The sequence below is a fragment of the Theropithecus gelada genome, chromosome 17 (genome assembly GCF_003255815.1).
Source record: "Theropithecus gelada isolate Dixy chromosome 17, Tgel_1.0, whole genome shotgun sequence".
NCBI classification, from domain to species: Eukaryota; Metazoa; Chordata; class Mammalia; order Primates; family Cercopithecidae; genus Theropithecus; species Theropithecus gelada.
This window is the reverse complement of record NC_037685.1, coordinates 70,687,814-70,699,904: the sequence shown is the minus strand read 5'-3', so window position 1 is coordinate 70,699,904 and position 12,091 is coordinate 70,687,814. Positions and strand designations below refer to the sequence as shown.

The 12,091-nt window shown below is 38.5% G+C and overlaps 1 protein-coding gene and 1 non-coding gene across 5 annotated transcripts in view; both read left to right on the top strand.

Annotated features, from left to right (window-relative positions):
* Positions 1-12,091, top strand: part of LHFPL6 (LHFPL tetraspan subfamily member 6) — a 256,816-nt gene that overhangs the window by 137,146 nt on the left and 107,579 nt on the right. The gene's annotated exons all lie outside the window — the stretch shown is intronic.
* On the top strand, positions 11,754-11,855 carry LOC112611196. Its single transcript, XR_003116578.1, has one exon. It is a non-coding gene; the product is annotated as a small nucleolar RNA U13 (small nucleolar RNA).

The following is a 12,091-nucleotide window of genomic DNA, read 5'->3' as shown; positions in this document are numbered from 1 at the left end:
TCCTGAGGAATGAATCCAAGCTTCTCAGGGGCAATTTTCACCTTGTTCCCACAAAACTTAAATTCCTGAGGCTTTTTGAGGGTCACAATAACATAGGAAAGGACATCAGTGGAACTTGGAATCACGCAGACTTGAATTTGATTCTTGCCTGTGCCATGTACTGTTGTGGGACTTGCCTGCCTTTGTTTTCTTATCTGTAAAACAGAGACAGGAATGTCCACTGCCCACTTCACAGAGTGAGAGGGTAATGAAAAGCACGTAGCCTGGTCTGTGGCATTTATTTGTTGCCTAATACAGGTTTGTGTACTTTCCTTAAAAGCCCTTGAATGATATATAACATTATAGGGATAGGATAACAGTTTGGACACATTTGTAGAAGGAAATGACTTTAAACATCTTGACAATTACTAGAGAGATTATTTGCAGTTTGCTAACATTTCCTAAAACTGTGGTGTGTGAGATACAGTAACACACACAATTTTTTTTTTTTTTTTTTTTTTTTTTTTGAGACAGAGTCTCACTCTGTAGCCTAGGCTGGAGTGCAGTGGCCGGATCTCAGCTCACTGCAAGCTCCGCCTCCCGGGTTTACGCCATTCTCCTGCCTCAGCCTCCCGAGTAACTGGGACTACAGGCGCCCGCCACCTCGCCTGGCTAGTTTTTTTGTATTTTTTAGTAGAGACGGGGTTTCACCGTATTAGCCAGGATAGTCTCGATCTCCTGACCTCGTGATCCACCCGTCTCGGCCTCCCAAAGTGCTGGGATTACAGGCTTGAGCCACTGTGCCCGGCCGCACATTTTTTTTTATACTTTAAGTTCTAGGGTGCATGTGCACAACGTGCAGGTTTGTTACATATGTATACATGTGCCATGTTGGTGTGCTGCACCCATCAACTCGTCATTTACATTAGGCATATCGCCTAATGCTATCCCTCCCCCGCCCCGCCCCCACCCCCCACACACATTTTTTTGAAAAGGCAACCAAAGCAAAGGAATTTTAGCTAACTGTAGTCTATCAAGGCAGCATGGTTTTGAAGGATCAAGGCTTGACTGTAACAATTCTCATGGTGACATTTTGATAAATAAATCCTTAGGGGAGTGTTTCTGAGGGTTGAACTGCCTCCTCTTCTTCTAAAGGTAGTGTTAGCAGTGTCATCCCCAGCCTTTCTGAAGAGAGACCTGATAAGAGAAAGGGAATTAGTTGCCAAGTGTCTGCTCTGTCCATAAAGAGTTAGAGAATTCGTAGTTCAGTGAGAGGAGACTGGAGCGTGTCGGAGGCAGGAGACCCAGTAGAGTCAGCCCCATCTCTGCTAAGCACTGCCCCAAGATGAAAGGTGACTTTGAAACATTCCCAGGTGACAGACTCAGCCACAGGGCAATTTATTTTAAAGTGAATCCTAGTCTACTCTTCTGTCTTTGTTGTGAGAGATTTCTAACCCTAAAGAATTCAGGAATTAAAAAAATAGACTTGATGACATGGCAAATGCCTGAAGTAGGCTCATATTTAGGGAAGAAGAAGTTCCAGTGGGATGTACCAATGTTTGCTGGGCTGAGACTGTTTAATGCAAATACTTTAGCAGCAGGTTTCTGGGTAGATTTTTATTTTGACTTTCCCAGCTGTCCCTTCACCTTCACCTTTTTTGCTTCCCTTCCCCAGGTACAACTAGTTAAAGGTCATGGTTTTTTTTTCCTTTTGGACATAGACCAGCCTTAGCATCTCTGAATATAAATTATCTTTGATAATGTCTCAACTGACAGAAGAAACTTGCTTCAGGGGTGATGACTTGTGATGATGTTAAAGTTCTCCAGTTTGTCCGTGGACTATGGAACTAGACTCCTCCCCTACCTACCTGCCCTTGTGAATGTAGCACTAAACATTATACAGATAGTGCTTATACACTGCTGGTGGGAATGGAAATTAGTTCAGCCACTGTGGAAAGCAGTTTGGAGATTTCTCAAAGAGCATGAAATAGAATTACCATTTGACCCAGCAATCCCATTACTGCATATCTACCCAAAGGAATATAAATCATTCTGCTAAAAAGACACATGCACATGTGTGTTCATCACAGTACTATTCGCAATAGCAAAGACATAGAATCAACCTAAATGCCCATCAGTGGTACCATAGATAAAGAAAATGTGGTACATATACACCATGGAATCCCACGCAGCTGTAAAAAGGACAAGATCATTGTCCTTTGCAGCAACATGGATGGACCTGGAGACCATCATCCTAAGCGAATTAATGTAAGAACAGAAAACCCAAATACTGAATGTTCTCACCTCTAAGTGAGAGCTAAACATTGAGTAAACATGGACACAAAGAGGGGAACAATAGATGCTTAGGCCTAATTGAGGGTGGAGGGTAGTAGGAGGGTGAGGATTGGAAAACTTCCTATCAGGTATTATTTTTATCACCTGGGTGACAAAATAACCTGTATACCAAACTGCCATGACACGTAATTTACCCATGTAACAAACCTGCACATACACCCCCTGAACCTAAAATAAAAGTTGGAAAGGGAAAAAAAAAAACCATGCACAGATGAGAGGACGTCTTATTTTAAAGCACTGGCAGAAACACAGAGCAAGTCTTTTCGCCCTATTAATATTTTCTTTTTTTTTTTTTTTTTTTTTGAGACGGAGTCTCGCTCTGTCGCCCAGGCTGGAGTACAGTGGCCGGATCTCAGCTCACTGCAAGCTCCGCCTCCCGGGTTTATGCCATTCTCCTGCCTCAGCCTCCCGAGTAGCTGGGACTACAGGCGCCCGCCACCTCGCCCGGCTAGTTTTTTGTATTTTTTAGTAGAGACGGGGTTTCACCGTGTTCGCCAGGATGGTCTCGATCTCCTGACCTCGTGATCCGCCCATCTCGGCCTCCCAAAGTGCTGGGATTACAGGCTTGAGCCACCGCGCCCGGCCTTCCTATTAATATTTTCAAAGAGCAAATGAAATATCTGCTTCAAGGGAGCTAGTTAATGCCTACGTAGAGCATCTGTTAGGAGTTCAAGTCATTAAGGAGCGTGACTCTCAAAATAGCCAACACTGTTTGCTTTTGTTTTGCCATCAAATGATGTTTATTAAGTATGCACACATGTTCTGGGTTCTGTACCAAGTAACTTGAAAGAACTCACGATTGTTCTTTAGGAAATCATAATTCAGATTTGCTGATAGAGAGATGCTGTGAATCCTGGGCCAGCTGCCTGTTTGAATTGTTTTCTGTTCTCTCATGAGCTTAAACCAATGCTCACGTTGTGTCAAATGCCAGCACCTTTAATATTTCCACCGTGGTTCTTGCTGTGTTACCTCTTGAGACTAAGGAAAGGATTGAAGTTCTTATTAAGTAATTTGATCAGAGCTCTTTTAATTAACTTACTTTAGGTAATAGACCATTGTATTCTTGAACCTGAACTTGTATTAAGGTGGATGTGAGCTTTACTCTTTCTTGAGGCTGTCATGTTTTATGGGTTGTATCAAGTAAACTACTAAGCATCCTGTGGTGTGAGCTTTTGGTTGAGACACCTTCTAATTCGCGGAGATCAGTTAGTCATAGCATGAGTAGAGAAATTTCTGTAGATATTCAAGGCATTAATTGAATTTTGTGAAGTAAGTTAAGAAGAGGAGGGATTAAGATACAAAGATATATACCTTTTTTTTTTAAAGAAAAGATTCTCTTATTCCACATTCTTTGTAATAATTGTGGAAATCTAGAAGAGTTGGTAAGGTATGCTGATACGTCAACACCAGTTAGGATATTTTCAAACCTATTTTTAGTGATTTCTTACACATCAAAATCCCTGCTAAAATGAGGCACATTTTTCTGAAGGTGTTTATGTTTTAGGTTGCTGGAGTTTTTGTTGTTGCCACAAATGATTATCCCTGAGTTCACATGATCATGTTTATAGCTTCAACTTTGTGGAACCCTCAGGCTGGCTTGTCAGGCTGAGTTTTAAAATTCCAAACTCAATTGTGAAGACGTGACATTAGGGAATGGGGAGATAAATAAAAGTGTATAACTAAGAAAAATATTGTATCCCAAAGGTTTAAATTCCCATTGGAAGGAAAGTCTTGCTTTCAAGGACTAATATTGGAGGACAGAACAGTCAATCGTTGTTTCTGCTTAATGTTAAAGCATTGAAAATTACTGATGAATCAGCTACCTTCCAGCCAGCCCAGATCCTGAGCAGGGTGGAACCGCTTGTGGCTTTGTGTCCCTGGCAGCTGGCACAGGGATCAGCCTTCAGCATGTTCGCAGGTTTGTTGGAAGGGAGAAAAAGAAGGGAAGGAGAGAGAAAGGAAAAAGCATGAAATAGAATTAAGGAAAGGAACAGGAAAGAGTAAGGGAGAAAGAAAAGGGAGTGAAATAAATGGAACTGGAAAACTGGTTTGTTAACACACATACACAGTGCGTGCACACACACACACACACACACACACACACATTAAGGAACTTGTCCAACTGTTACTGACAGACCTGGAACCAGAACACAAGCAGGTCTTTATAATCTATCTCTCTCTTGTCCCTGTGCTTCATAGTGGGAAGTCATTTCATGGGCATTTTGAAAGCCTTGAAGAGAATTATTAAAATGTATAAATTAAAAGTCCTTGGAAGGGAAACCATGCCCTAAATTGAGTTATTTACATTTAAGAGAGCCAAGTACGATTTTAAAAGGCCCCAGGAAGGATACATTTCATAGAAGGAAAAAAAGTGTGTTGGAAACATCTGGAAAGTAATTCTTCAAGTTATTTCTTTGGTATTTCTTTACAATATTTTAATTTTACAACAAAATAATATATTGGCAGTCTCATATCTCATGTTCCCATCCAAATGTAGACTTCCTAACCCTCCTTTTTTTTTCTTTCCTCATTTGTAGTTACTTTTTCTCTCTCCACCCATTGTACCTGGTATCTAACTCTGCTTGCCTTTTTTTTTTTTTTTTTGAGACAGGGTATTGCTGTGTTGCCCAGGCTGGAGTGCAGTGGCAGAGTCACGGCTCACTGCAGCCTCTCGTGGCCTCAGGTGATCCTCCCATCTCAGCCTCCCTAGTAGCTGCAACTACACATGCAGGCCACCATGCCTGGCTACTTTTTTTGTATTTTTTGTAGAGAAGGAGTTTTGCCATGTAGCCCAGGCTGATCTCGAACTTCTGACCTCAAGTGATCCACACACCTCAGCCTCCCAAAGTGCTGGGATTACAGGCATGAGCCACCATGCCCAGCTTGCTTGCTTTCATTGACCTCAATATTCTTTCTCACATCTCTTGTTTTCCTAGGTGTGTATCCATTTCTCTGTTCGTTCTTCCTCTGTTTTTCCCATAACCTCTTTTCTCAGCCGATACTTTTCCACTGTTTTGCTTTGTTTTGTTTTGGTTTTTTTTGGTCAGCTGTTCTTTCTCTTGGTTGGCATTCCTCTCTCATTTTCCTCTTTAGCTCTCTTTCTTCCATTCTTTACCCCTCCCATCCTTTTCTCTCCCCTTCTTCAAGGTTTAGTAATGGCAAACTCTCATTGGAAATCTGTTAGAGGATGAAGCTATTTCTCCATTATGTAATTCAATGTACCCAGAATCTACTGTTATTATTGTCTTACAGGTAATAACATTTTCCCAAAAATATAATAGAAGCTCCTGGATGATATTCATAGTAGGGAAAGGTAGTTTCTTTGGGCTGGACTTGACATTTTAGGATCTGGATTTCTGATCATTCTTTTCTCAAAATCTTGATTTCACTGTGTTACTCTGTGGCCATTTTCTATGTTCTTTTCTATACAAATAGGCAGTGGACAAATAGAAACATTTATGTAATTTTTACTTTTATTTATTATTAAGGTATTATTTTATACAATACAATTCATCTATTTTAAGGGTGTGGACTGAGGAATTTTGGCTATTCAGTTGTTTAGCCACTACCACTATCAAGATATACAACAGTTTCCTCACCTTAAAAAGTCACCAAGTCACCTTCTGCCTTTACCATATACCTGATTTTTGTCACTGTGGTTTTGTCTTTGTGCAAACAGGAATAGATTGCAGAGTGCATATGGTAAATATACCTTTAATATTATAAGAAATTGCCATACTGCTTTCCCAAGTACCTGTACAATTTTGCATTTTTACTAGCAATGTATGAGAGATCTACTTGCTCCACATCCTTTCCAGCACTTGATATTGTGAGCCTTTCTAACTGTAGCTAATCTAGTAGGTGTGTAGTGATATCTCGTTGTGATTTCAATTCACATTTCCCTAATAACTAGTGATGTTGAACTTCTTTTCATTTACTTATTGCCCATTTATATTCCTTCTTTTGTGCAGTTTCTGTTCAAATCTTTTGCTCATTTTTAGATGGTCTTCTTGAATTGTAAGGGTTCTTTGTATATTGTAGATACAAGCTATTTGTTAGACATATGTATTGCAAAAATTTTCTCCTAGTATGTTGCTCGTATTTTTGTTTACTTAACTGTGTTTTTTCAAATATCAGATTTTTCATTTTGATAAGTCCATTTTATCATTCTTTTATAATTTGTGCTTAAGAAATCTTTGTCTAATTCAACTGAGCGCTATGGCTCATGTCTGTAATCCCAGCACTTTTGGAGGCCCAGACTGGAGATCACTTGAGGTCAGGAGTTTGAGACCAGCCTGGCCAGCATGGTGAAACCCCACCTCTACTAAAAATACAAAAAAAAATTAGCCGGGCTTGGTGGCTCATGCCTGTAGTCCCAGCTACCTGGGAGGCTGAGGCAGGAGAATGGCTTGAACCCAGGAGGCAGAGGTTACAGTGAGCTGAGATCGTGCCATTGCACTCCAGCCTGGGCAACAGAGCAAGACTCTGTCTCAAGAAAAAAAAAAAAAATCTTTGTCTAATTCAATATCACTAATTTTTTTTCCTGTGTTTTCTTCTAACATTTTAGCTCTTATGTTGAGATTCATAATTCATTTAAACTTAATTTTTGAATACAGTCTGAGGTTCTTTTGTTTTGTTTTGTATTTTTCCATACAGATATCTAGCTGATCCAGCACCATTTGTGGAAAAGTCTATCTCTTCTCTCATTAAATTTCCTTGGCGTCTTTGTCAAAAATCTGTTAGTATGGTGAATTACATTAATTGCCTTGCATTACTGGGATAAACCCCACTTGGTCATAATATATTGTCCTAATTATATGTTGTTGCATTCAATATATTAATATTAGTAAAGGGTGTAACTTGATAACGCTTTAAAAAAGACCAGGAAAGGAGAATCTATTTGGCCCAACCTACTTTATGAGACTTATTAAAAAGAAAATATTAATAGTAGAGACATATGCTGATAGGACATGTAAGGAATTAAACTATCATTGTAAGACCATGCTTTGTTATAAACAGCTTTTTATGTACTTTGTAAATGTACTACTTTTATCTTCTGAATAATATACATTTGAGTTCAAAACAAGCTCATTTAATAGCCTACAATAGTGCAAGTTTGATTTACTGGCTTTTTGTGAAACAGTTTGCTTTCTTTGGCTAGGTTATGTAATAGGTTGGCTACAGGCCAATTGTTTCTCAGAAAAGGTTAACAATGATTATAAACCCTGATCTTCTTCAATCACAAAGCATTTTCCCAGTTTGGAAATAAATTTACTTATAATAAAATCATCATGCCAACTGATGTTTTTCCTTTACCCATTTTTAATCACCCAATATCTTAGTTGCTGCAGAATAAAACAAAAGTTCAGGTTTTCTTGTTTTTATCAGAAATATGAACAAACTTAATAATATCTTCCACTGACTCTGTAAACTATATTTAATCACACCTCTCCCCCTTTCTAAATAAATAAGCAAACAAAATGGATCTCATGACTGGGAGAAAAACCTGACAAGTTTGCATTTTAGCTTCAGTGCACATTTCATGGGCAATCGTAAGCCAGCAACTGGTGTTTCCAATCCAGCTATCTTCTGGAGAGTAGAAATAAAATATTACCTAATATTAGTGTGAGTTAGAATAAAACTTTTCATGGTAAATTTGTGGTAATTGAGGGTCCTAATATGTGACATCAGCTTTTGTTTTATTATTTTGACTCCTATTGTGACATTAATTACATTTTTCTTTCCGGCTCAGGGTCCCTACTGCTCAGTTACTGTCTGTTTATAGTCTAATTTAATTTTATAATTGAGCTAAGTAATAGACGGGGAAAATTTTACAGATCACAAAATGGCCTATAGTAACATTAGCTGGAGCCATATGAGATGACTGATATTTGACTGTTCTTGACCTACAGAAATGGTATTCACTTAGTTCAGACCTACCAAAACCCCACTATTTAATCATTCCAATCAAGAAGCCACCCACATAGTATACCTGGGTGCACTAGCAGCACCCACTGAGTGCAGGCAAAATCAGCTTGAAGTTCTTAGAATCTAAGCATGGATAGATAGAGACAGACACAGACATCTCTTTATATAGCCATTTCTAGGTAGATACCTCACACCCACACACCCACATACATATAGGTATTGTTTTAAGTCCTTTAAATGGATAGCTTTCTAAAATAAATTAGTACTTTTATAACTCATTCAACTGACTAAACCAAACAAAATAGGAACTTTCTGAATGAATCAGACATCAGAATGAACATCAACTCTTCTACTATGAATGCAGTACCATGATGCCAGCGGGACCTATTGAGTTATATTAGTTCTCACTGCAGTATCCCCAGACTATTGTGCTTTTTAAGCTTTTGTCAGCTTTAACAGATTTTCTATTTTGTCTACTATTGTATCTCTGCTCTCATAGAACCTATAACAAGTACTAACTCCATTTATTTATGGCTTCTAACATTCTTTGGATTTAGAAAACAGGTCCAAAATATTAGAAAATATTAGAAATTTATAATATTATTTTTAGGTAAAGCATAAAAGCAAATAATCTGTAAAATTGATGGTGTAGGAGTTTCTCCTCCAAGACAGAGCAAAGAGTTTTATGACTTGACTTTTGTGACTTGACTAATTGATTCTCAGTTGTGTTCCAAATATGAGATGTCAGATGAGTATCTGTGGATACAGGAGATGTTATAAGAAGAAGCCAGGAAAGGTAAATCTGATGCAGAGCTGTGGAAATTAGCAAACTATTCAATCTTCTTTTTAAATTCCCCCCCTTTTTTTTTTTTTTTTTGCTACTTTCAGAATCATTGAACTCTTAACCATTGATGTTGGAGGGACTTGGCAACTGAGTCACAATTGAGTCACAGATATTGTGACTTTAAATCTTTAGGTTAATAGCACTCACTTTTCAGTGTGGGCTCCAGTGGTATCCACAATATTGAAATCTTAATTGCTTAGATGATTTGGCTCAGTCTGTATATCTTTCTTATGTTCTGTTCTGAAAACAAGTTCCATCATATAAATTAAAGGTAAGGCAGTCTGTTGTGTAAATTTAGGCTCATTTTAAATCCCAAACTTTAAACCGAACGTTAACTATTTCACAGTTACAATATTTTTCGGATGGCAAAATTGTAAATCTAGTTCTTTAAATAATATTGTGGGAAATTCACAACAATTGCAATGTTGGAAAATACTTTTCCTGTCAATACTATTTTTTCATATTTTCTTATTTCATATCCATTCACACCCTTGACCAGGACAAATTAGCACATTTTTTATTATAATGCTCACCCTTTATAACCATACAAGTAAAAATTACTTTATTAATTTGTCAGATTTAGAATTAGGTGTTAATGTGTTCGGTACATTAGTGTCTTAAGTACATTTTACACGTATGTGTTTAGTGCCTGTTTCAAGTAACGGTCGTGAAATGTAGTGAGGAATATCACTGATCATTCAGAACAGAGGGTCAGTTTACAGTTGACGTGGACGTCGGTATCTGTGAGTGCTGGAGGCCCGTGCGCGGAGGTGCAGTGGAAAAGCTTCCCCGGCTTGTGAAGCAAGTAGCACCTCCCTTGCCCTATTAAAGTTGCAGGCTAGGAATAAGTTTCCATTGGTGCATTGACATGGTTGAGGCAGTTTTAGAAGGTCTGACAGCACTGGGATTAGCTCCCCAGATCAGATGACTTCTAATGCATCTGCTTACATTGTTTTGCCAGCTTTCAATTGGCCAGGTTCCCCAGTAAGTTCCTTTCATTGCAAATCTAATCCCCTTTACAAAGTAGAGTATTACTCTTAGTTTTGTCCTGAAATAAGCACATTAAGTAATTCGTTATAGTCTTCCAGTAAACGGGTCCTGTTACAGGCATTTTAAATATTTCCAAATGATCTTGTTAGATTAACATCAGTAAATTAAAAGTGTATTTCACCTGTCTGAATTTAACCAAAAGTTCTGTTAAAAAGAATTATAGCCATGTGATTTCTGTTAATGAGGCTTTTCCATATTTAAATCTAGAGCTACCACCAGACCTGACCATAGAAATTTTGTACATTATGTTGTACATCGTTTACAGAAAATGAAAGTAGAGATACAAGAATGATAAATTTCTATTGTGCCTAATGTCTGCTCTTTTCATAATTACATAATTTAGCCAATGCACCAGATTCTTTAGATAACCTTGTTCCCGCCTCTTTAAAGAATCCTTCTCTATTTTGCAAACTTCCCCACTTTCCTACCTGATGAATAAATGTGCAGTACAGACAAAGCTCCTGCATAGAAGCAGGTCGTGTTCCATAATGTATTTGTTTGGACCTCAGAATATTATATTATGATGTGTAGGATCTGAGGCCAATAAACAAGAGCATATTTAACACAAAATGTACCCTGAATAACAGTGCTATCAAACTGAGTCATCTTGGAGAACATTATTTCTATGAAAAGTGAGGCTTCCAAAAATTTAAATGCAAGCAACAAATCTGCTCTCACTGAAACTCTGTAGCTTTGAGATCTGTGCCTTCCCACCACTCCTGAGAACTGGGAGGAGACTCCCACAGTTCTGAACATGTGATTGATTTGGCCTGGTGCCTGGCTACAATTAAGGAGATTAGGAGTTTGGGAAGAGGGTAGCACAAATATTCTGGGTCAAGGAATTAGAATGAAGATGGGAGGACTATGTGAAGGGTCTGGATGAGGAAAGAGGAATGGAAGAACATCCCCAGATGAATTCCCTCCTTTTTCCTTATGGTTTCTCCTTATCCTTCCTGTTTCTCACTTTCCAGACTTTTCAAAATTATCAGTAATTTATGAAGGATGGAGAAGAGCAATGGCCCAAATACTCTACTAGGTTGGGGATGGATCTCCCTCTTCTTGCATCCCTCCCTGTTCCTCTCTTGCTCTGTGAGAACTCAACCCTTGAGTGACCTTGGTGCCACTGAGAAGTAGATAGTTGAGACTGAGCACTGGGTGCAGAATATACTCCATGTGTTGTTGAAGAAGCCTAAAGTCCAGTAGCAACAGGTGAGGGAAAGGGGATTCCTCTTTCAGGCTCTCTGGGCTTGCCGGTCTTATCAGTTAGATGTGTGATATTACTGCTTTTCATTTAGTATACACAGTATCTTTCATGGAGTACTCTCCAACTCAAGAATTCCAGGTCTGATCTTACCTATGGGGTGGAGTTTAATGAATCTGATAAAAATTGGCAGTTCAATCAGGGTCCTCTTAAAGACTTGATTCCTAAGTTAGATGTATCAATTTAAAAAAATGTAGTGAAGTATAGGCATTATGAACAGTAAGAGAAAGTTTAAAAAAAGATTATAAAATTTTCACTTATAATTTCATCTGCTTTTGGATACTCTAGAGAGTCTGCACTGTACTAAATGGGCACACTCAAATTCAATGCATATTGATCCTTTTGTGGTTCATAAGTGTGATGATTGGGTTTCACAGTAATGTGTGAGATGTGCCTCCTTCAGCCTTATCAGGATGTTGGCACATTACCCATCTGATATAAAAAAAAAAGTCAGTACATACTTAACTCTGTGTTCCCATACAAGGCCAACTTAGATTTGTGGTTTGAAAGAATTTGGTCTCTAATGTGTTCATTTAATAGTCTGTGGCTAATTAATTGACTTGGTTAGAATTCAGCTCTAGGGAGCTTAAGGTCAAGGGCTCAGTTTCCCTGTGGACCAGTTTATCTTTTCCGTTTCATGGTCATTGATTACACTCCTAATCCCTATTCAGGTG